This window comes from Homarus americanus, unplaced genomic scaffold (genome assembly GCF_018991925.1).
Source record: "Homarus americanus isolate GMGI-L3 unplaced genomic scaffold, GMGI_Hamer_2.0 scaffold25483, whole genome shotgun sequence".
NCBI lineage: Eukaryota > Metazoa > Arthropoda > Malacostraca > Decapoda > Nephropidae > Homarus > Homarus americanus.
Window position 1 is genome coordinate 625,105 of NW_024726235.1, and position 25,869 is coordinate 650,973.

The 25,869-nt window shown below is 41.4% G+C and overlaps 1 long non-coding RNA gene across 1 annotated transcript in view; it reads right to left on the bottom strand.

Moving 5' to 3' along the window:
- Positions 1–551: 551 nt before the first annotated feature.
- Positions 552–25,869, bottom strand: part of LOC121865557 — a 63,966-nt gene continuing 38,648 nt past the window's right edge. The window contains exons 2-3 of the long non-coding RNA XR_006088773.1: positions 25,358–25,526; positions 552–668 (exon numbers count right to left, since the gene is read on the bottom strand). This is a non-coding gene — a long non-coding RNA (uncharacterized LOC121865557). The remainder of the gene's footprint in view (positions 669–25,357; positions 25,527–25,869) is intronic.

The following is a 25,869-nucleotide window of genomic DNA, read 5'->3' on the forward strand; positions in this document are numbered from 1 at the left end:
CCACAGGCAAAGGTCATCGTTCAGTCCTATAAATCAGTGTGTTTACTTATCACTGTGTTGACTTTGGTTCAGTTTTTTTTTTTTAATGTCATGTGTTTAGATGAAAAATATCATTAAGTCAAGAACATAATGAAGGCGCGCGCGCACACACACACACACACCTCCCACTCTTAGACACCTGCACCTTTGTCAACCTCCTTTATATAACCTGAAGTCGAGTACACAATCTCCCACACCACTATATAATCCTAACACAAAGCACTTAAAACTAATCCTAGAACCTTTTGTTTATAGTTAATCAACCCTCAACACAAGTAACTGACACCCCCACTAATATTATGTAAAACTACGGCAATATAATTAATCATCTTTTAAACCATGTAATTAATTATATATCTTCGAAACACCTGCCATTTATCACGATTAATTTGATACAGACTAACATACGATTCTATACATAAATTACAATATACATAAAGTTAATAGGACAAATAAAACACACACACACACACACACACACACACACACACACACACACACAAAATACTTACGGCAATTGAGTTCGTCTTCACCAGAGGGACAGTCTTCGTCTCTGTCACACACAAACCTCTGCTCCACACACATCGTTCCGTTCTCCCCACAGTGGAACCACCTGGGCTCACACGATCCTGAAAGATGGAACAGAAGTATTGAGTTAATTAAAGAGAGATGGAACAGGTGAGATGAGACAGGGGTGAGGTAATTAAAGAGACAGGGTAAGACAGACAATATTATATGGGTGAGAAGAGTTGGAGAGATAACGTCTCATATATATAATGACACAGGTGGAGACAGTGAGAGATACAGTAATGAGTATAATAATATCTCTCTCTCTCTCTCTCTCTCTCTCTCACATTAACCCTCTTAATATTTTTCTCCTCTCCTTTATTTCCTCTTTCCTCTCTCATTGCTTCCTTCCTCCATTACTATTTTCCCCGCCTCACCCTTGTTTATCTTCCCTTCCCTTCCTCCTCCCTTTCTTCCTTCCCTCTTCCCCTTCCCTCTTTATCCCATCTCCCTCTTCATCCTCCCTTCCCTTCCATTCACCCACCCATCCCTCTTCAACCTCCCTTACCCCTCTCTTTAACTCCTACCTAGTAACTAATATACAGGTAGTCAAGCTGACACCTGATTGGCTGTCTCTCTAACACAATACCTGATTGGCTCTCTCTCTCACCAACTCAACGTACGTAACCTGTATTTATTTCGTTATCTTTGACAGCCATATACGTCGTGTACATTGCTGCTACAGTTCTCGGACTGGGGCACTACCACAATTCTCCTGCTGGTGGTGGTTGATGGTGATGGTGGTTGGTTGAGTCAGAGGTGGTGGTTGTTGATGGCGGTAGTAGTGTATGTTGGTGGGTGGTGAATGACAGTTGTGGAGGGTGGTAGTGGTGATCTGCGGAAGTGACACTGGTAGACGTGGTTGGTTGCCTTAGCGACTCACTGTGTAGTTAGCGGCTTGGTGAAAACAATAACAACAAAGACTTATTTCGTGGAATAAATTTTCTTTGGTGGTTTGTAATATCTTTCCTCCTCCTTCACCGCCACCTGCAATATGTTGGTGGTCGTCGTCGTGGTGTGAAAGGGTGGTAGTGGTGTGAGAGGGTGGTAGGCTATTCCCTTTGTGGGTGATAGACCTATAGTAGCAGTGGTGATAGGCCTAGTACTGTAGACTGGATGTGGTGAAGGCGGCGACGAGAGATGCTATCCCTTCCCCTTTCATGGGTAATAGGATGGGGAATAGGGGGAAGGGGTAATGGGGGAGGAATGGGAGGGGGTTAATTCGGCGAGAAATGGGTGGGAGGGTAACAATGGGGTGAGGAATAGGTGGAACAATACGGCTTTACTGGAGGCTTTATCTGACCAGGTGACCTTTGATGACCTATAACCCTGACTAATTTAACGAGGCTGACAGTGTTGTACAGCGCCCCTATTCAACACCGACCAGCTATACAAAAAAAAATCGGATTCAAAATTTGGGGCTTTTTCGTCGACTTTTCAATAATGTTTGTCCAAAGTTGACCAAAATAGCGCAGTACTGTACTGAAATATCAACAAGGGCGACCGAGCTGTGATATTAACTCAAAGTGGTGGAGGCTGATATGAAAACTGACAAGAAAGACCAAACCCACACACCTGTACACAACAAATCTCTCATGTCAACACAGGTAATGACAACAAAGCATATTATACATATTTTATGGCTGTGTGGAAATAACTAGGAAATCCATGTTAAACCGTCAAGACTCAATACTGTAATTACCTAACCTAACCGTTCTGGCAAAGGAGGTGTTTTCATTATACACTTTTACACTGAAGAGGGGCCAAGCGTATAATTTTTCACTGCATTATTTATTTTAATGTATTATGATTTATTTTTATTAAATTCAATAATGTTAAAATAATAAATAATACCATCAAGATTTAAATTATTCAAAGTGTTAAAGTCTTCGCTGTACTGTAAACTGTCACCACACGGGATATAAACTGCTTTCACTAACCCGCGGGGCGTATATTAAAAAAAAGTAAATTCACAAAGAAACATTAAAAAACACGTATTTTACAGATGGTCATCTTTTTTTTAACTAACTTTTTTTTTTCATTTGACAGCGAGTTTTCTTTTCATTTCAGGTAAGAGTGACGTCAGAACCAGGTGTGGAGGAAGAATGGACGGCACAGGTGAAGGGAAGTCAGGTAAATGGGAAACTATTAATTAGCGTCAGGGAAAAAAGAACGAAGAGGAGGAAGGGGAGAAATGAGAATATAAACAGAGAGAGAGAGAGAGAGAGAGAGAGCAGATAAAACGTGTACAACTCCCCCCTCCTCCTCCTCCAGGCAGTGAGGGAGCAACACACCTCTAGGCTAAGTTCCTCCAGGTCTGCACGATAATGTCACCCCTCAGTAAGACAAGGTGGCAGGGTGTCGTGGTACAGTCTCAGTGCAAATTCTACTCAATTTTGGCTGTCACACTCTTAAGTTAGTCAGGTCAGGTTAGGTTAGGTTAGGTTAGGTTAGGTTAGATTAGACCTCTCATCTACGGGTAAAAACAAATGAGAGGACCCGTGAGAACCTCGGATCTTGTGGCTCCCCCCTGAGGGCACCACCACCACCTGCTGCTGCTGTCGCCACCAGCAGCAGTGACCTGTTATGTAACCCGAGTCTCACCTTCTACAGCATATTGTTATGAAATACTGTATATATGTTGAGGATAGATGGAAAAGAGAGTGTGTGTGTGTGTGTGTGTGTGTGTGTGTGTGTGTGTGTGTGTGTGTGTGTGTGTGTTTGTGTATATGTGTGTAATAAAAATAAAGAGTATTACATGGGCACTAGGCAGATTCTGACCACTATGACACATTACGCAGTGTTTGGTACAGCATCAAGTGGCTGATGATGAGCTGTTCTGTAGGAGATACAAATGAGTTACAGCTAAGATCAATTAAGTACCCAAAATCATAATAGTGACCTAATTAATACAGTGACCTAATTAATACAGTAACCTAATTAATATAGTAACGTAATTATGACGTGATAAGTTCCACGACTATGTAAACACCATCCTGCGTCGAGTGTCAGGACTTTGGTGACAGGACAAGAAGGAATACAATATCAGTTATCCGGGTGATCACTCAAAGAGCAACTCGATAAAATTCACCCCCGAGAAGATGGATTTTAATAGGCTCAACAGGTCAAGAAAAACACCAATAACAAGTTGATGATCATGACCCAACACACACAGCCAGACATCAACTTCCACCAACCGAACGTTAAACAGACCACTTATAGCTGTCAATACTTCCTCTTATCTCTACCTGACACTGAGGTTAAGTTTCACCCTCGGCCAATTATAGGTTGAGAAAACGAATGACTTGAGATGAAAGTTAAAGAGACGAATCGAAAGTTTTGATGAATTCTGAGAAAGTCAAGAGAGAGAGAGAGACATATTGGGCGGGACTAGTGAACAGAGACACAGGACAAGAATGAGTCCCCAAAGACCATTATCATCATTAACCAAACCACCATCATCTTCTACTGGCAGAGGATAAACGAGGCCAATTCTTCCGGTGATGGTCGTTAAGCTGAGATGGCGATGACGCTTAACGACTGCTGGTCCTCGGAAGTGATTGGCTCATCAGGAACAACGATTGTTCAATTATCCACGCACGTGTAATTAACAAGAAGCTCCCTAGGAAGACCTCAAGTTGGCCAGTGTACTGACAAGTTGTGTTCCTGTAAGAGACATTGTGGTGGGTTCTGTACTATGGTGGGTTGGTATTGTGGTGGGTTGCAGATGCAGGTTTCTGTTATCACAATTAGCTGCAACACTATTGCAAAGATATTCACGAGAGAGAGAGAGAGAGAGAGAGAGAGAGAGAGAGAGAGACCACGCCCCAACTACCCAAACATCATCACTACGACTGTTACCGTAAGTCAACTCGTTAGGAACTTTCCGCAACAGGAGTTTATAGAGGACAAAATATAACGCCATATGAGGCCGAGGGAGGGCGTAAAGTTTATCTTTAACGAACTACTGACGAAGGTGGGGGAGGGTGTGGGGGAACCTGAAAAAGTTAGGTATGATCAACAGTAAGAATTGCATTGAGTTACAGGCAGACAACTCATTATACTTCACCATTTGGAATGTGTAAACAGGACACTGCCAGAGTACTCTATAAAACTCTCCTGGTTTAAAGTATAAGTCCTTCACGTATTAAAAGTATACTGAAAGATCAAACCGTAAAAAAAAAAGGGAAGGACATGAATGACAATGTTACCAACCAAAACCAAAGCAACCATGGAAAACACTCATAAAACCAAGCCATTCCCAGAAGTAATAACGACGACGTACAACCAACATAAAAATTTCAACCTAAATCACACAAGAACATAACTAACACTTCTCCAGGAACTCAAGAGGAAGTCGCATTAAAGAACAGAGGCGATTCTCTCCGACTTCATCCTTTCATCTGTTTTTTTATTCACTTTTTTTCACTCAACTTCCTCAATGTGAAGTTTATCTCTTCTGTTCTCTGTCCCTTATTTGTTTTTGTAATTTCTCAGGTGCCTTGGAGGGGGTGGGGGGGGGACCTATCTCTCAAGTAAGTCGTTCCCAGTCTGGTGGAATTGGTTATATCTCCAGAGGGTAAAGTTTACGTCCTTTTTCAGGCCAAGTTAGATGAAGCGTTGATAACTTTTCTTCCAGAGTCCTATGGCAGTAAGTTATCACGGCGCTTTTGCCTGGGAATATAAAGTATGTTGCTAACCCATTTGTATTGTGGTGAGTCGGTATTATTGTGGGGGGTCAGTATTGTGAAGTCAGTATTGTGGGGGGTCGGTATTGTAGAAGTCAGTATTGTTAGCAGGGGTCAGTGTGTGGGGGTCGGTATTATTAAAGTCGGTATTATTGTGGGGGTCAGTGTGTAGAGTCAGTATTGTGTGGAAGTCGGTATTATTAGAGTCGGTATTGTAGAAGTCGGTATTGTGGTGGGTCAACGTGTGTATGGTGGGTCAGTGTGGTGGGTCGGTATTGTGAGGGGGTCAGTATTGTGAGGGGTCAGTATAGTGGGGCAGGTCAGTATGGTGGGTCGAACATTTGTGGTGGGTTGGTATTGTGATGTGTCTATTGAGGTGGGTTGTAACATGTCAAATTCGTCTTCATGTCTACGTAATAAATATAAAATCCACGAAAAAATTGTATCACATTATAACATCAGATTGTTGCTTGTCAAGTCCCTTCAGAATGTCAAGCTGGGCACAAGTGTCTCAATACCTACCTATCGCCATGATAGATTGTAAGGGGGGGTTGGGGGTGCTAAAATTAATGCTGAATTGTACACTATTACGCCTCTTACTCACCATATATATTATTTTAACATCAATGACGAAAACGAGTTAAAAAAAACACCGTAGCATTCTTTAAGTATATACAAACCCCCAACAAATTTCCTTTTCCAGCTTAAAATCGTACATATATAGAATCGATTCACATAAAACCTGACAAGTTAAAAATATAAAATCCTTTAAGATCTTTTATTAAACATTTCAACAAAAGCAATAAAGTCCTCAACACAAGATAAACCACCACCTCAACTCCATCACCAAACCAAGTTGAGCTGGGTTTAATTTACAGATGTTTTATCAACTTTTACTCTCTCTCGCTCTCTTCAAGTCTTGGGCAAGTTAGATTGTATTTATTTATTATCGGAGATTAGCTATCAGCCAAGTTAGTTATCTGGTTAATGGGAGGGACGCACACGCACACGCGCACACACACACACACACACACACACACACACACACACACACACACGCACGCTCGTCGTACCGAGATGAAATCCCTTTATGATACTTCAAAAGAATACAATCAAGTTAAATAAATACAAAGAATTCTCAAAGACACTTACCTGCAATAGATCTTGTGTGTGTGAACGTTATGTAAGATTGGCACAGAGACTCGCTGGCAATCGTGTATCATTTAATAATCATTGGTCGTGTTTGATCGTGTGGGTATAAGCAGATTCATCTCAAGGATGGAGGTAGGTGGATGGTTGCCATGGTAACAACACCAGTAAGTAAACAGAGGTAAGGCGACACGAGACAAAGATGCTGGAGGAGGAGTAGGATGAAGGTCAAGAGGAGGAGTGGGAGGAGGAAGAAGAAGGAAGAAAAAGAATACGAAGTGAAAAGTGTAACGAGAATGGAGACTGCAAATGACAACAATAGCCAACTCGCCCCCATGACTACCATAACTGACGCCCCCCTTCCTCCCTCCCAGACCAAATCAACATAACTTGCTGACATCCTCCATGCCAGACCAAAACAACACCAGCTGACGCACCCAGCCCGGACCACCACCACCACCACAACAAGGAGTCATCATCTCAACCATAATTGTCGGCTTCCCCATCTCCTGTTCACCACCACAGGTATCAGGGTGGCTGACCGTGACCATTACCACGGAGGCCAGATGGTCACGTCCTCTGCACTGTTACAACGCCGTGCCTCCTCCCTCCACTACCCTCTGCTCCTCCTGACTATGCTGACGTAGGGAGAGAGAGCAAAGGATCCACGAGCATTGACCATTTCTTGTAAGCTCTCTCTCTCTCTCTCTCTCTCTCTCTCTCTCTCTCTCTCTCTCTCTCTCTCAAAACTCAAATCGAACATCCAGATAACCAAGACTAAATCACTAACAGTATTAAAGCACAATGTGATAAAATATTCCTAACATAAAATATCAACCCACTAAGCAGGTCGGCTATGACTCGCTGTCGGAATGATGTCTTTCAAACTATTCGTTAATAGGTATACATAGTTTCCCCTGTTAACCTTTGGGAAACAAAATCGTCGAAAAAATGCAATAATTACGTGAAGTTGTTGGTCTTTCTCTCTCCCCCCACCTAAGCTCATTACAGCATACTTACCCAACTATGATAGACAATGAGATAAGTTTGCATCACACACACACACACAAAACCTCCCTGGGTGATACGCTTTTATGTGGGGTCTCAAAACACCCACGAGAAAATCTCCGTCTTTTAAGAGAATATAATTAAAACTAAAAACAAACAATACCAAGATTTAAATTAATATGGCAATATAATAATAATAAAATAATAATAATAATGAAACTGATAAAAATAATGAAAGTTTAATTATTTTCACAATTATGTAAATATTACCGAACATATATTCGTTTATAATAATAACAATAATAAATTCTAAGGTCAGGGCCTCATATCTCGCAGTCTTTATCTCCTCATTTTGCTCACATACTCTCTCTCTCTCTCTCTCTCTCTCTCTCTCTCTCTCTCTCTCTCTCTCTCTCTCTCTCTCTCATACCACTAATTAGAGACAGGCGAGTGTGAGAGTCTTAAGAGGCACTCTGGGTATGAGGCTGAGCTGGATCAAGACCTGTAAGGAGATGAATGAGACGACCCTTGTGTGTGTGTGCTGACAATCAATCATTTTATTATCACGATCATTGCTCTTTTAATTATAACATTATTATAACTACAATACTATTCTTATTTAATGTTTGTTTCTAAGTTCTGACTTGAATTATCAACAAATTTGCTCACATAACTGAAGTGCATCATATTGATTCACGGAACACAACAATCAAGACACTTCATCCCCCGGCCCACCCAGTGTGTGTGTTCATATCGGCAAACAATAACAGTTTTTACCTACAGAGTCACCCAGAGAAGAGAAGGCCGTAAAACACTTCATTCTTGAGATTGAAAACGTTTGGTGTTGGAGGTAAAGTCACAGCAATAATATATAAAAAATAAACTCAAGGCGTTTATTGTATGTTGTAGTATGTAAACCGCCCTCACTGTCGACTCGATAGGTGTCCGACCGCATCTGATGTTTACATTAGTGAGACCAATACAATTACCTGCCTCGCTTAAGTGGGGATAGCACCACGTAATCTGCACTACAGCCTCAAAGATAGGAGAGAGAAGAGAGAGAGACAGAAGAGAGAGAGAGAGAGAGAGTCACTACCCCAGTACAGTACGTCAGGGCAAGTGTCCACCGCCGCCTTTATTGGACTGGTCAAGGGGTTATCATGACCAGTCTCTCGCAATATTGTCCAGGAGTCACAGTATAATGGAGGTGTTGTGGGTTAGCAGTGGGGACTTGCAAGGTATTTGAATGACCCTGTCTGTCTGTATGTCACGGGTCAACTAAGATGGATAAACAGTAAATGGTGAACTTTGGTGGTTGGGGGGTCAACGTCATGGGTAATGTTCCAATTTTTTCTCCATGACGTCCAAATGAAAGCTATAATGAGTCTCTTAGCCATTATAATTATCCTTCTTTGTCATTATTAGTATATTTATTTTATTCATCATGATTGTTATTATTATTATTCTTATACAACACAAGCCAATACTAAACTATAAATACTCCCCGATATTATAGCATTTATAGAAACACACACACACACACACACACACACACACACACACACACACACACACACACACACACACACACACACACACACACACCTATAAACGCCAGTATAAACCAACTAATATAGATTCAAGCCCGACTTTACCACCCCAACAGCACGAATAAATGGCCCCAATCACCAAGAATCATAACATCTAATATGAAACCCTACTAATTGCACACCCGCCCCTCCACAACCCTGAGTTAGCTTGGTCTCTTTCCACACCTTCCCTCCCTCAAACCCTTCTCACTTTCCTCCTCGTCTCTATTTTAAGCTACATTATATTATGCTGTCGTGTTTCCCTCTCTCTCCCTCTCTCTTCCTCCCTTCATTCATTCACCTACCTATTCATCCAGTTCCTCTCCTTTCATTTATTTATTTCATTAAACCATTCATCCAACCGCTATACCTTCCCTTTTGTTTGCTAATTAATGGCAACTCTCTCTCTCTCTCTCTCTCTCTCTCTCTCTCTCTCTCTCTCTCTCTTTCTCTCTCTCTCCTTTGTGACGTCATACGTAATATTGAAGGGGTCGATCGGATCAACAGAGGATATTTTTCGTTCGATCGATCTTACTCGTATTAAATGTCGATTTTTGTTTCACATTCGAGTCGATTTCATTTACATTCAGGTCGATGTTATTTACCTTCATGTTGCTTTGGGATTTTTTTTTTTTTTTTTACAGTTTGGTGTGACATTACCTGTCTATCTGTTTATCTATCTACCTGTCTATCTTTCTACCAGTCTGTCTGTCTCTTACGGTGCCACCTGTAGTATTGTTGGCATCCTCTCCCATTGTTATCCTCCCCCTCCTTTGTTCTCTTGGCACTCTCATCTCCTACTTGTGGCTCTATTCCCACTTTTATCGTCAGCTTTATCCATTACCGCCCTCCTCTACATTATCATCATCATTACTCAATATTCATCTATCATAATTACAGTCATTATCCACATCACTTAACATCATCATCATCATTATATCAAGTAGTACAGTCATTATTTTTAACACCAGCATCAAAATAAACATCTAATGATAGTTAAGTGAAACAAGGAGTGTTGGCACCGTAGTTTCTGAAACGTAGGAAGGAAACTAACACGAAACACATCCAAGATTTCGACATGAGATAAGGAGACAATTTCATTCCCGTGGACCTGAGCGGATCCGGGGGGAGGGAACTGAAATGGTGTAGAATTATTGTGTTTTGGTGTTTAATTCTATCATATCATCCCTTGTTATAGCGTGGTTAGGTTAGGTTATAGGTACAGGGGAGGCATGGTACCAAATCTTGAGGTACGGGGGCAACACGTCTCCTACATCGCTTGGTATTGGAGGCTTAGATCCACCACTACATCAACCACCACGCCACCAACACCACAACACCAACCACAACACCAACTATAACACCACAACAACAAACGAATGATGGATAATTGATGGTCGTCAGTAATCCAGGGTAAGGAATAGTCTTTAGTGAAGGTAAAATGGCTACTGAGGCTCTGACCTTTAACATCTGATCTTCCTAAGAGAGTGGACGGCATCAAACGGCGCGAGACTTTGATATACACACACACACACACACACACACACACACACACACACACACACACACACACACACACACACACACACCTCTCAGAAAGAAAAAGAACATTGAAGCAGCGTGAAAACCCAGAGAAAAATTATTTAAAAAAAATAAAAAAATAAAAAAAATAATACCAAGCAATTAACTAATGAAATTTCGTAAAAAAAAAGTAACAGTGAATGAATAAATAGTAAAAGGTAAATAAATTATTACCAAATGGATAATTATAACGTTATAAATAGACCAAGCCAATACGTCACTCAACGCAAAAATGTATACAAAAGTTTAAAGAAAGGACGAAAATCACTGGGATAAAGCCATGAGACGGGCCCTTAATAGCTCCTTGATGAAACATTACCATAATTTTTATTGCTCCAAGAGTTATAATGTGAGAATTATGACTCATAACGACCACAATAAATCTATTCATTTTTTCCCTCTCCATCAAAGCTGTACCAGAGAATAAATTAAAAAAAATCATAGTTGTACATCAGACGACATAGAATTATTACTCCCTTCAGGCTAGGAAACTGTAGACGCGGTGACATGTAAATAGATCACAGACTGTCATAAGTGTCGAAAGCCTTGGTGACAATCTACGATGAAAAAAATTAATCTCATTCATAATAAGGAGCTATTGTGTGTGTGTGTGTGTGTGTGTGTGTGTGTGTGTTGAGGTGTTTGGGGTTTTTCCTCATTAATTAATATGCAGATTAGTGATTAAGAATTAAGATATTTGCTCGAGAATCCACTTGAGGTAATGAGGAACCACCAAGTCTGACCGTGCGAGCAAATACACGCATACATTCGCACACTTAACCACTACAGTACCCCCACACACACACCCTATAATTAATTTACATACAAGTCCCTTCCTCCCAGACTGATAAACACACGTCTCTGTTGCTTATTATACCTGCCTCTACTGCCCGAAGTTGAGGTGACGTCGACAAGAATGACAGTCTTCCTTTCTTTAACAGACACTGAAGTAAATTCGGCTTTGTTACCGACGTAAGGTACTGGCGTGGTTGTGTTTGATCTACCCTATTGTACCGGAATCATAAGCTGAAGAGAGACTCTCTCTCTCTCTCTCTCTCTCTCTCTCTCTCTCTCTCTCTCTCTCTCTCTCTCTAAATTGGAAAAAAATATACCGTGAAATGTTGAGTACCGGCACTTAAACAGAATCTTCGGGGCAAATATATCAATGAGTCTCTCTCTCTCTCTCTCTCTCTCTCTCTCTCTCTCTCTCTCTCTCTCTCTCTCTCTCTCTCTCTCTCTCTCTCTCTCTCTCTCTCTCTCTCTCTCTCTCAGATGGTCTTATATCTTTTGTTCTTACCTTACAGATATTATTGAAAGAAATATATTGAAAAAAAAATCTCAAACTACCTTTTTGTGGAACTTCAAAACCCTCACACTAAATAAATAACATATAAACGCCCTGAAATAACCCTTAACACCTCACCAACATATCACACAAATAAGTGAAACATTATACCCTCACTGTGAAGGCCCTCCATCCCTCGTCTGACACACAGCCCCTCGGTGTAGTGTGAACCAAGCACTCGGGCCACACACAACCCACGTCACCGACCTCCCCCTACCCATACAACCCACGTCACCGACCTCCCCCTACCCCGCTGCCGGAATACCTCGCTGATCACCCCGACCTACAGTATTTTTCGTTCACTGCTACTTGGCTAACGAGATCCTTTAGATGCTAGTTGGAAAGAGAAACTATAACGCTGTTTTACCTCTTGTTTATATAATATACATACAGGTAGTAACATCTCCGATACCCTGGGCCAAAAAAATCTTTCTATAACATCGAGAGAGAGAGTAACCAATCCTTCAGGACTCTGTACAAGACACTGGTGGTCGTGCAACATTCAAAGGTCGTTTCTTATTTATGACCGAATCTCCCACAGTGGCCTCGTATTCATGCCCCCTACAGACAATACCTTAGTCGGGGCTCAAATTCATCATCGTCAGCTCAGAGTATCGGGTGACATTAATACTCTTTAAGTCAACACGTGTTTGGTCAACGAGCTTTAACATTCTTTAGAAATAATTACTTTAGTGTTCCTTGAAGAGAGTTGCTAATGCGTCGCTTCACAGGAGGTACAACAGAAGCAGATGAACTAACCTACTAAAACACCTACCGAGTTCCTCTGGTTTCCGAAGGCCAATAATAACCACAACTAACACACACAGACAGAAGTACAACGAAAGCAGAGCACTCAAGCAACTGTCTACCTCTACCCCCCCATCCCCCCCTCCTTCTGTCTCTCTCTCCCCGGGGTGGGCGGGCGGGCGGGGGGATGAGGGTGTAGGATGTTGGCTTTCACGGGCAATTCTTCAGCCCCGCGGCAACAGTCTGTCTGTCCTCGACATTTTATTGACAACTGATGGAAGTGAAATGGGTTTTGTCGCTTTTTCCGATTCCCTGTCCTCCTCCTCCTCTTCCTTTTTGTTGCTGCAGTGACGAGGCAATGGTGGTTTTACATAATATTGAGAATTAAAAAAAATATATATTATATAATGTCAGAATATGTACTGGTCCGTCTGTCTCTCATCTTCCAGTGTGCGGGTTGACGGATGAACAACGATACATCCTTCAGGGCACAAACAATAATATATATGTAACTACCTATTGAGGCATAAGACTAGGTCCCTATACACTGATCGATTGGTGTTTCCTTCGGGCAGTAAGCAGGGATTTCCTTCTTAGTCGACAGGTTAAAAGCCTCTGGAAATATTAAAGGGGAATTCTTGTGCGCGTGACGGATAGTTGGGGCGGACACACACGTTTACTCACGTCCACTCTTTCGTAAACATAAAACAGGTATTGATATGAGCCACCTGTCCTCCCTGAAAGCCTACCATAGTGGACCGTATGTGACGAGCACTTCAGGCGGACATAGTGACGTGATAACCCCTCACCCAGTGTGACTGATGATTGAACTGTGACGTAGGAAAACATTTGCTGTGCAGGTAATCAAAAGCTGGGACTCGTACTTCGAGGTTAGAATGGTAGAGAAAAATATAGTTTAGTTACACAAGTTCAAATAGTGTGCCAGGAACGAGGTAAAAAATGAAACGCCACTGTGGCAAAGGTAACAAGAACGACACACGGTGATGCAACACTACGCCAACACACCCACAACCACACCACCTTGAACAGTAAGTCAAAAGACGCATGTCCTCAAACTACAGGTAAGACAAATCAAACCCGACTTTACATGAACCCAATCCCTTGTACAGTTCCTTGTTTATTCACAATTAGAAGTTAACCCGATTTGAAGGTTTGGATTCGGTATCGGATTCGGTCTTGCGGAACATCTCGGGTTAGAGTTAAGATTGAATTTGCTTGAGGCGCTGTGTCGAGTTCCGATACTCTCCAATGTTGCAAACTGAATAATTAATGACCCTTCATCGTATCTAATATACGTGTGTGTGTGTGTGTGTTCTAAAACTACCACTTTGCGCTAAATTATTACTTAAAAGAAAAAACAATGACATCCCCACTAAATAACCATATACGGTGTTTATGTTAAGACTAACGTATGGAAATGTTAAGGGTGAATTCAGGTATTAAAACAGAATTACTTAGGTTAGGTTAGTTTTGGTGTCCCCCCTTGGTGTTTGTCTGACCATGGGGTAAAGCAATAATGACGGAGTGGCGAGTTTTCTGACCGGGCACTAACAAATATTACATGGTGTCCTGAGAGCTCGTTATACGGAGCAGGTAACTTACTATTTTCTCTATCTAAAGCTGGTTATTCATGGCCAATTTTGTTTTTTTTATTTTTTAGTAAATATGCATATGTACGTCCTTACATATACGTGTAGGTAGAGTTTCATTTTTACTATGCTGGTGAGAGACGACATACAGATAAATTAAATAACCTGTATATCGAAGTGAGTGTTGCCTATACTCCGTTCACTCCCAAGCCTGCAGCTGGACCAATATCAAAGGAAACTCATGCACGGTTCAGTTACTCCGGGTGAATTTGTGCTGGGGGAGGGGTGAGGGGAAGGAGAGGGGTGTGGGGAAAGGGGTGAGGGGAAGGAGAGGGGTGTGAGGAGAGGGGTGTGGGGAGAGGGATGTGGGGAGAGGGGTGAGGGTGGTGGTGGTATTGGTAAGCATCGCAAATCGTTTCTATCTTTTTCTCTTGTTTTCGTTTCACTGTTAACATATCTACGTTATTTAATATATTTCGTATGCAAATTTTTCACTTTCCCGACTCTGGATACCAATCTAGATCAAACTTTTATTATTATTACTTACAACTGCAGGATAAAAATATATAAATACGCCAATAATGAAGAGCAATATTATCCCAAAGGACTTTATTCCTGGATATATTCGTATAAATTCATTCCCTCATACATATATTTTTCTGCCAGAGGAATTTTTAATCAACAATCTTTCCAAATCTGGAGAAAATTCCTCCCCCGGTTTTATACTTTCTGCCGACGGACATAATAAAACTCTTGTTCTTTACGTAAACAATCCTTTGGCCACCGACTGTCAAAAGGTGTTCTGGGCGAAGCGGGGAATAATTGCACCAGATTTTAAACTTGTACAGAACGAACACGACGGAATTATTTCACCTCGTCTAAAACACAAATAAAAAATAAATTATAAAATACCAGAAATAATCGTGAAATGTAAAAAAAAAACCGAAAAACAGACAATTTTCCCCATAGTTGGTGTTATTGTGTTCATTTACCATAAGATGTATTGATATATGGTCTTAATAACATTGACAAACACGAGTGAATCCTCGTAAGGGGGGGGGGTACACGATGGAATCATGGCTGTTGTGAGTAAATGTCTAAAAATAATGGCTTGAGAAAAAAGAAAGTCATTAAAAAAAATACCAAGTTCATGTTACGAAAAAATACCCAATTAAGACCAATTAGTTAAAAAAAACCCAATTAAACGAAAAGAAAGAATACCCAATCAATTATATAAAAACACCCAATTTATTTAAGAAAAAATACCCAATTAGCGTCACTAAAACCGGGGAAAATGGGTCCTCAAATTTCTTCATTTCCCTGTCACCAGAATACAGTCGGGCAGATTCATTAAGGATGGAACCTCATTTCCTCATGAATTCTAATCACACTTAAACACGGTGCAGGTAGTTTGATGGGTAGGACACCAATTGTGATGAATGGGAGACGATGGTAGTTAGAGGTAATTAGCGGTAATTGACCTAACCAACACTATTCTCGACTGTCCTGATGTGACCAAATAAAACAATTATTATTATTGAGGCTACACCTTGCGAGGATAGACTGGCCAATTAAACCTTTCAATTCTTTTCCAAAATACATACATACATACATACATACATCCACACATACATACATACAGCGAAATGAATACGAATAGTGAAACAATAACGTAGTTTATGTCAACTCTGTGTAATGGGCGAGATAATGAGTCAACAAACTTCCTTAATTAATTAGGTTAGGTTATGTTATCTCCCTCACCAATATGTGACTAAAGTTATCTCCCTCACCAATATGTGACTAAGGTTATCTCCCTCACCAATATGTGACTAAGGTTATCTCCCTCACCAATATGTCGTTAATACAGCCACTATGATCCTGACTCTCCAATTAGCGACTATATTTAAAATCATTCTCCCAATCAACAAACATTTTACCATTTTTTTTATTCTAAACCAATTTGAGAGAGTGTGTGTGTGTGTGTGTGTGCGCCATTTCGTGAAAATAGTGAGATATTAACACACCCACATGAAACATATGGCCTCGTACACTCGTAAACCCTCAAGCACATGACATGCAGACACGGTCGTTAAACACACACATAGAAACCCCCCACACACACACACACTTGGAACATACATATATGCACACATATATGGAAATCACCCATACACGGAACATATACATACATACTTGTGCCCCTCACACACACACAAAAACATACATCGACACCACGTACACATTTACTTGTACACCCCCTCCCGGAGCCACAATGACGTCAAATTGCCTAAACATCACCGCCAATTTTACTCAATTTCTTCCAATTTTATCAACTACACTATATTTACTTTGTCCTTTGGGAAATATTATATAAAGGTAATTGTATTTACGTCAATGCACTCAGACTAGATTATCAATGGGAATGGCTACATTTTCTCTACACCCACTCTAAATGTATTTCTGTGTCGGTGTGTCGGTGTACATTCAATTACAACACTGACGACGATCATTTACACAACCGCACACGTACACTAGTTCCACATTGATTCGTATTTTCGTAGATTTTTTTTTTACTTTAACATTTTTAATATCTACCAAAAAAAATATAACTGGATATTTTTCAATTTCAGGCAATTTTTCTAACTTTTGCACAACACACTGGCTTGATATATATAATTAAATTCATATCAACACTTCCCGAGAACGATACGTTAATTTACATTCTTCAGCACAACTCTCCGCCTTCACATAAGTCAACATTCTACAACACATTCAAAATTACACCCAATATTTTCACTTCATATCTCAAATTACCTCCCAAATTGTAACACATCTTTCCCTCTTTAATTACCTGGGGTATAAGCTGAACACTTCATGCAATTAGGCAACATTCTCTCAGAGTCGATTATGTTTCCCGTCTAATAATTTAACTGGTCATAATATGCAGGTCGACGCGGAGACAATTGAGGGCACTTTAGTCATAATGGATGGAGGTGAATGCTAATATGCCGTCTTGTTTTATATCAAGATCGCATGACTCAAATGTAATATTGATCGAGTAATCTGTAAATTATGCAGTGTGTTTCGCTGTCTGTATTTTCTGTAATGTTCATGTATCTTTGTACGTAGGTATTTTCGAGATGCATAACACGCTCTGCTGTCTGCTTTTCACCGAGGTTGTCTTATGGAAGGATCTATATTTCATCAAAGGAGCTACACGAGTCTCTCTCTCTCTCTCTCTCTCTCTCTCTCTCTGTCTCTCTCTCTCTCCCTCTCTCTCTCTCAAGACTTCACTGTAGCTATAACGATCTTCCAGATAATAGTAACTCGTCCACAAAAAAAAAAAAAAATCCTATCACTTGGTTCAGCGCCAGACCACAGTCACCCTGGCACTACTGACACCCTGGCACGTATGGGAGTCTTTACCATACTGATAAACCAAAGAAGAAGACAAAAATCCACAACAAATCAAACAGGTGTCATGTGTCCAGTGTAACAAGACACATATATGGGTGACAGTGGGTGGTGTGGATACAGGACTCTGACACTAAAACCTTTACAGGGGGGACATAAGAAAACGGTATAAGTTAACTATCCATTCATAGCTTAGTGGCGTTGGGGTGCAAAGGTGTTAAGATGGTGTGAGGGAATATAACCAGTGGCTTTTGTGTGTCTAAAAACAATGATCTTGATCCTTTACAATTTGATAATTAACAGTAACCTAACCTGACCTGACCTGACCTGACCTCAACGTACTCTACCTGTATGCCGACTATAAAATGTGGCTACACGACAACACATACAAATTTGGAATGAACTTTGTCCCAGAAGGTAAATAATATCTTGGTATTTTTCTTACGGGGTACAGCAACTGGTAGACAGACAGACAGACAGACAGACAGACAGACAGACAGACAGACAGACCACAAAATTCAACAATTAAATACCTCAAGATTTATTGCAATTACCCCAACACAATCTTCTTCCCTTTGTATATTGGTTTTCGCTTCCTAATTAAACGACTCCTCCGAACGTTCAAACATTCATCAAGTTTGCCGCAGCAGCAACGTCAGGAGGAGGTCGCCAAATCACCACCCCACCCACCCACCCACCCACCTCTCTCACTCCTGCCATAAACCCTGCAGGCAAGATCTAGTTTCCTCGTCGCCCGCCAGTGATTGGGCAAACAGACTCAGCCAGGCCATGGGGGGGGGGGAGGTTATATTAACTAAACTTTGAGTCAACCGGGCGGGGGAGGAACTAGTTACTAATTCTTGAAGTCAAAAGGTCAGAGGATCCATATTGACTCGATTCAAGTTTCTAGAATACAAGGTCAGAGGGTAATGTTTGAAAGGTCAGGAGAGGGGTCAATTGTGTATAGTTAATGAGGGTCGTGGTGATCGATCGTTGGTTGGGGAGTTAAGTTGACAGGTTAGGTTAGGTTCATTCGACACGGGCCCTCTTTTCAGTCTTATTTTACACACCTTAATACGGGTTTTTAGCCTCTATCTAAGTGAGAAACCTGACCTGAGTGTACAGGAGAATCTCAGACAAGTGAAGAAAAAAAAAAGGTAAATCCCAGGTAAGTTTTGGATGAGTTTGAGGCGAAGATAAAAATTCCATATTACAGGGAATTTCCTATGAATTTTAATGGATTCCCAGACTCGTTCGGGAGACTGTTAGATTGACACACACACACAAAAACGAGAGTGAAGAGCAAGGCGTGGGTAAAAAGGATCTCTTTATACACGAAATGTCCTGGAGTACGGGTAATGCCATCATGTGAGGCAATAGGAAAACCTACAAGAGCGTCTCCCCTCAATAGAAGGAAGAATATTATAATCTAGCCACTCACTCACTCACTCGTACAACAACCACTACCATAACTGCCCACATGGTAATAAATAGTATATGTCTGTGAACAATTCTAAGCGATTAACATAATATTGGTTGACTGTGTTAGTATATTTAACACACACACACACACACACACACACGGGAAGAAGTTTCGAAACCATCCCATAAATTAAAGACGACGGAGAAATGATTGCCAGATGAAAAAAAAAAAAAAAACTCTAGCGTTTCGAATATAAATCCAATCCTACGGGGGCGTGGACGGCACGGCTGGGGGCAACACAATATGCTCTCAGTCCAGGGTAAACAGAGCCATTCCATTAGGTGTAGAGGAGAGGAAAGGAAATGGCTCACCGGAGATCAGCTGAAGGAGGAGCTAAGTGGTGGAGTAGGAGTAGATGGAAGGAGGAAGAGGAGAAGATGGGAAGAGGAGAAGATGGGAAGAGGAGTAGATGGAAGGAGGAGGAGTAAAGGGAAGCAGGAAGAGAAGGAAACTGACTAATTAAACTGTGTGAAGTGAAAAGTACAATAGTATTTACTTCTTTTATGCCCATTAGAATTGTATTATTAAAATCTCTCTCTCACTCTCTTAATAACAACCGCCATCACCACCAGGTATATGTCTAGTATTACCTGTAGCCATAATTAACCCACCCCCCGTCCCCTTAGTGAACCGGGGACTAATGGAGCCACATTACGGTATCCATTACAACAGGAGTTATATAGTATCACATTATTAACTAGTGTAACCAAAAATAAATAAAAATCCTATTAAAATATCCATAATCAATAGTAGTCCTGATGTTGTTTATAATGGATAGACTAGAAGAAAAACATCATCTCATTTGTGGTTTCATCCTTTTGGTAAAAGTTACACGGACGTTCCTCGTTGTTGTGAGGCTTTCAGGCCCCCTCTTTATGACTGGGGGAAGGGGAGGTGGGAGGCACTACAACACTGAGCCCCTCCCCTCACTCTGCAGCTCTTAATACCTCGTGTGTTCTCTCTTTACTACCTGTTCTTATCTTTTTATTCTTTCATGTGTTTTAATACTCCTCTCCTTATCTGTTATCAATCATCTGGTCTTGTATTCACATTTCGATTTCCGACACATGTTTTCGTCTCCACAACCTAACCTGTCTTTAAAGTCTTCACGTTACTGTAATCACCACTTTTTTTTTTCAGGTTTGTTTACACGTCCAAGAAAATCTCCTCTTTTATAACCTTCTTCCCTCTGTGACCAACTGACTGACTGACCGACCAGCTTAATGATGTTGATGTCAGAACTTGGCGACCTAACAAGGAAACATTTGGCGATCTTTTCCCGTTGAGCAGCAGGAGACAAGATATCATTAGTACAAATTTTCCAGAAAAACTTGACGCAAAATATACCACTGGTGCATCTAATCTTGGCGCAAAAATATACCACTGATGGATCTTTGAATATAACACACCATTTCCTAGTAAAGTAAAAGAGTGAGGGAAAATACCGAGGTGAGGGTATTGTCACTACGCCGTGTTATTTCCTGGTGGGATAATGGAGAGGAAACATTGTGAAGGTGATTTTTTTTTTCAAGGATTAAGATTCATACTGGAACGAGTAAGTAATTTCTGTAGATTTTTCACTGAGAGAGAGAGAGATTCGAGATGTTATTAGGAAGCACAGTAGAAAAACCTGAAGGAGAAAATAAGATTAATAAGTCACCTCCCCGGCGTAATAACACGAAGGTAATTTCCAAGCTCCATTACCCTGGGCTCAGCGCTGACTAGAGAGGCGAGGCTGTGGTACATACTATATCTAATCCAGGTTCATCATCCCAGAGGGTAAATAAGACCGCTCCACCTCACACCACTGAAGCCTGACCTTAATAACAAATAGAAATCGGAGAAATTTTTAAAGTCTTCTGGATACCAGGAGGCAGCGTAGCCCAGTACAAAGCCATACAAACCCACGTAAACCCACACATACACCCAAACTCAGCTACAGGAATAAATAAATGGACGTACTGCTGATGGCGAGTGATGCTGTGGGTCCATACGAATCGAACAGACTGGTATCTTAGGGAGGACATATTGTGGACGGGGGAACACCATGGCAGAACAACACATCCACTACAGCAGTTAAGAGAAGACTAGGGCACTGGGTAGCTACCTTGAGCCTTGTGGGAAAATGCTAGCAAGATTAAAATATACATGCTAACTCTTACATGTATTTAATAACTAGTGACAAAAACATAGTGAACACTTCCCGAATCGTGATGGAGAGGGAGAGGTCAAAGCCTGCATGCCACGAGCCTACAAGCTGCCACCCTCCTTTGATAATCCAGGTGAGTTGCCGCAGTGTCTCGCCTCAACTGTGAACGTCATTTCCTTCCTCTAGGGCTAGTGTGTGTGTGTGTGTGTGTGTGTGTGTGTGTGATCCTCTAGCACGTTTCATGTAGGCAATATATTGTTCCAGGTATACATGGCGGAGTATATTAATTATGCTTCAGTATGTATTTATAAGTATAACAGACCATATAATATCATCATCAAGGTAACATTTCCTATAGGTGTTAATGTTATACAGGTGACAAATTATACACACAAGTCTACCTGGATATAGCGTACTTTCCCTTAACTTTTATGTACGTTCTCTTCGGTCTGTCCGGTGATCACGTACGGTATACAACTAACGAACCGTACTAGAAAGCCATGAGCCGTAATGGAAAGCACATGTCATGACTACTTTATGGTGCAGTTGGTGAGGCTGAATTCAACTGGTGCGGTAAGGAAGCGGTCATTCACGAGATGTTTTCACCAAATTTCTAGACACGGTTTTTTTTTTTTTTGGTCTTTGTCTGAAAGTTTATATGTCGTTTGGGTTTAATTATACTGTTAGCTGGAGCTTCTTGGTATAGATGGCATAGATCACACACACACACACACACACACACACACACACACACACACACAAGTTTACATAAAAGAGTACATGCACACACACTCTTACACCCACTACATAGTCCGCACACACAAAAACTAACCTACATAAAACACACACACACGACTGTCCATACCGAGTGCACTAGGGGTAGAACAGAACGCCTCTCCTCACTCACTTACAGCACTGCACTGTGGTAATTTCCTGAAGCTCCTCGTATGCCCCTTTGTTGACGGGATACAATACGAGCCTTAAAAAACGGGAGAGTTTAGCTCTAACATGTTGTACCCTGTTAAAACGTATCATACTTTACCCCGCAAACATTAGCTTTTATTACAACTCTCTCTGTCTGTCATCCCACTCTCTCTACCTCTCTCTCCTCCCCCCCCCCTTTTTCTCACACACACTCAAGTCGGTATTTATATGTTATCCGGCCGGTAGTTATTTGGTAGCGAGTAATGTAATGCACGCAACCCTTCCTCACAGACCGTATAAACTCGAGGGATCACACGGGAGACTTAACAGACCCACCCACTACCCTTGATGTGACCACCGTGTACGACCACCTCTAACACGGGTGTACACGGCTTCAAGGAGGAGGAGGTGGAGGTGGTGGTGGGGGTGCATTTCAGGGGTTCAAAGGTGGCACACGAAGACGAACACAGACAGAGGGGCAAACAAACAGACAAGCACACACACAATCATCCCCCTCTGAAGTAATCCACCTCAAACCTAAAAAGAAGACTGCTATAGCCCCCAGGCAGTGGTAATAACAAGGAGATGACGAAAGCTGCTGCAACCAATAAGAAACCCGGACAACAGGACCAATAACAACCCGTGAGTCAACACAAGAGCTTCTATGTGCAGTTATGGTCAAGGAGCTATAGTGGTGTGTGTGTGTGTGTGTGTGTCGTTATGATCTCTCTCTCTCTCTCTCTCTCGCACACACACGCTAAATTCCCCGCTAATATCATCCCTCATTACTAACTCAATCTTTTGAAGCCAAGAGGAAAATAATCCCTAAGATGTGTGCCTTTAATATCCCTCATTAATTCCATCTAATTACCTGATGGAAGATTAATTAGCTGTCCGTCCCTCACACGACACCTGGGGGCGTCGGGGCGTGTTTGTGTCGTGTACAACTCTCTCTCTCTCTCTCTCTCTCTCTCTCTCTAAACGACTAACATTCACTTGTGACAATAATAACAATCACATATCATCTACGGCTTCACAATACTGAGAGAGAGAGAGATGAATTTCTACACTCGTTTTACACAACTCTTCATCAAGTTCTCTTCCCTCACATTTATTCATTAGGTAGGTGTGTGTGTGTGTGTGTGTGTGTGTGTGTGTGTGTGTGTGTGTGTGCGTGTGTGTGTGTTGATCCGCGCCCCAAGACATAATATAGTATTCTTATAAATAAATTAACAAACAAGAGACCTGTCATTATCTTGTCATATTTTTATTTACTTTTGTTTGAATTAATAGCTGTGTTTCATAAAATTGAGTGTACACATTTTTCTGTTTGCAACATATACACAGACTAGTAAAATATTTCCCCAGACTATAACATATACGTGTACAGGAAATACAGAAATGCACTAAAACTAAGTCGAGAGGAATATTTTCAAACTAGGGTTTTCCATTAAAAGTTACCTGTATATTTTAAGTGATCCCGGGGAGAAATATCTCTCTCTCTCTCTCTCTCTCTCTCTCTCTCACTCACTCGATCCTACCAAGGGCGTGAGGAGCTATCTACCACGCCGCCGCACACCTTTTGCCACGAATACTCACCTCTTCATTATGTGGACGCAGCATTTAATATTTTATTTAGCTAACGACAGATGATTTTTATTCAGCAGAGAGGCGGACCCTGTACAGAAATGGGTTAGCGATCGCCAATTAGACTCCAATATATAAGTCATCGTATACGGCTATTGTAAACAAGCCCTCAGTTGAAAGAACAGTGTGCGTCTTGTCTTCGTCCTGCACTGCTCACCAGGGTTAATATAACCATTGTAATACAACTTCTCAACAGCTCAATTATTTCGTGTTGTGTAAAAGCGGTGGAACTATCGGGGACTTGCAGTTAAGTTCGATAAATTAAGAGCGTGCAACATAGGGAAGCCAAGTTGATATCTCACGGGATCACTGTAAGTTTACCTTCAAGCCACGCAGGTTAAAATATCTGGGTGAGGGGGGGGGGGAGAGGGGTTTTGAGGGGTGAGGGAGAGGAGGGGGGATTGTGGGGTAAAGTTTCCTCATTTAAGTTTGAAGACGTGAATACTGGGGATCTATATGTTAAGTGTGTTTTGTATCAAGTTATTATACAATCTGCCTTCAATCATTCTCTGTGTGATCAGTTAATGTCTCTGGTTTAAATTTTTTGAAGGTTTTATTATTGTTTTTACCACAAGTGTATACGGGGACACACACACACAGATAATAATAAATCCGTGTGTGTGTGTGTATAAGCACTGCAGGTAATCCCAGTAAGCATCAACCTGATTAACTGCAGTGTTGGTCAAGAACACACCTTCGCCCGCCACCGTCTTGTCAGTACAGTATTGGCCAAGAACCATATAGTAATAATATCTTTCTTAGTCGATATATTCCCCAGTCAATGAAGCTTTCTCTCCCACACTGACTTAGGGTGTGGTATAGATCTGCCATCCATTTAAACTAAACCAAACCTGAATCTAATTGAATCTCGAATTACAAGCAGATATTTTTATCCGATTTCTATATATTTTTATTTTATGATTATTCTAAGTCCTTTAAACTTGATTTCTGTAACTAATGATCTTATCTGGTTATTAGAAGCCCTGGCAATCTAATTTACGTAATAGTGAACGACCCAACCGTGTTTAAGAGTATCATATTCCTTAATGTTCTTTGTTGAAACTATCAGTCACTCGGTCGCTCTCTCCCTCCCCCTCTATCCATCCTTCACCTGTGTTTACATGGACAAACTTCTGGTGAAACTGGACCCCCAAGAAGCACTTGAGTCCTCTTACACATTTTATTCTTCCTAGAGACCTTTCCCTCCCTCCCTCCCTCCCTCCCTCCCTCCTTCCAGCTACGTTTCCCGACCATCAACCTATGTAGTTGTACACCACGAATGTAAGACGTGGTTAGGGTGGTTAGGACCTATAATAATCAAACCTAACTAATAACCAATTCTGTACAGATCTTCAGACCAAAAAAAATAAAAAATTCACACACACACACACAGTAAGCAAGGCTGTACTGTACTCACCATCAGTGTTGACCGGCCGGAGAAGGGCGGCCCAGGCGACACGACACTGTAAGGACACCGTCAGCAGCACCAGGAGAAGGAGGCGGAGGAAGGGCGGGATACCACACGCCGCCCCCACACACGCCCATGTTCCCCTGACCGCCATGCTGGGGCCCCCTGACGACGCCTTCTGTGTAAGATAAAATGAAGAGGAGGTAAATACTGAACAGGGTTTACAGTACTGAGGAGTTACATCACGTTTGATTATACCTGTACTTTGGTATCACACACACACAGAGCCTGGCAAGACGTACGTTCTGACTTACTATCCGAATGATCGCTGGCTGAGGCTCACGGCACCCTAACACACTACTACATACTGGGCTGTTGTGTTAAAATCATGTTAAGAGTAGTGATGGATCAACACACAAGAAAATTAGTCACAGAGTAAATGAGTTTAGGCGATTGAATGAGAAGCAAGCAGCGTAGAGGTGATATTAATGTACTAGCGTGTTATTAAACTACAGGTGGTC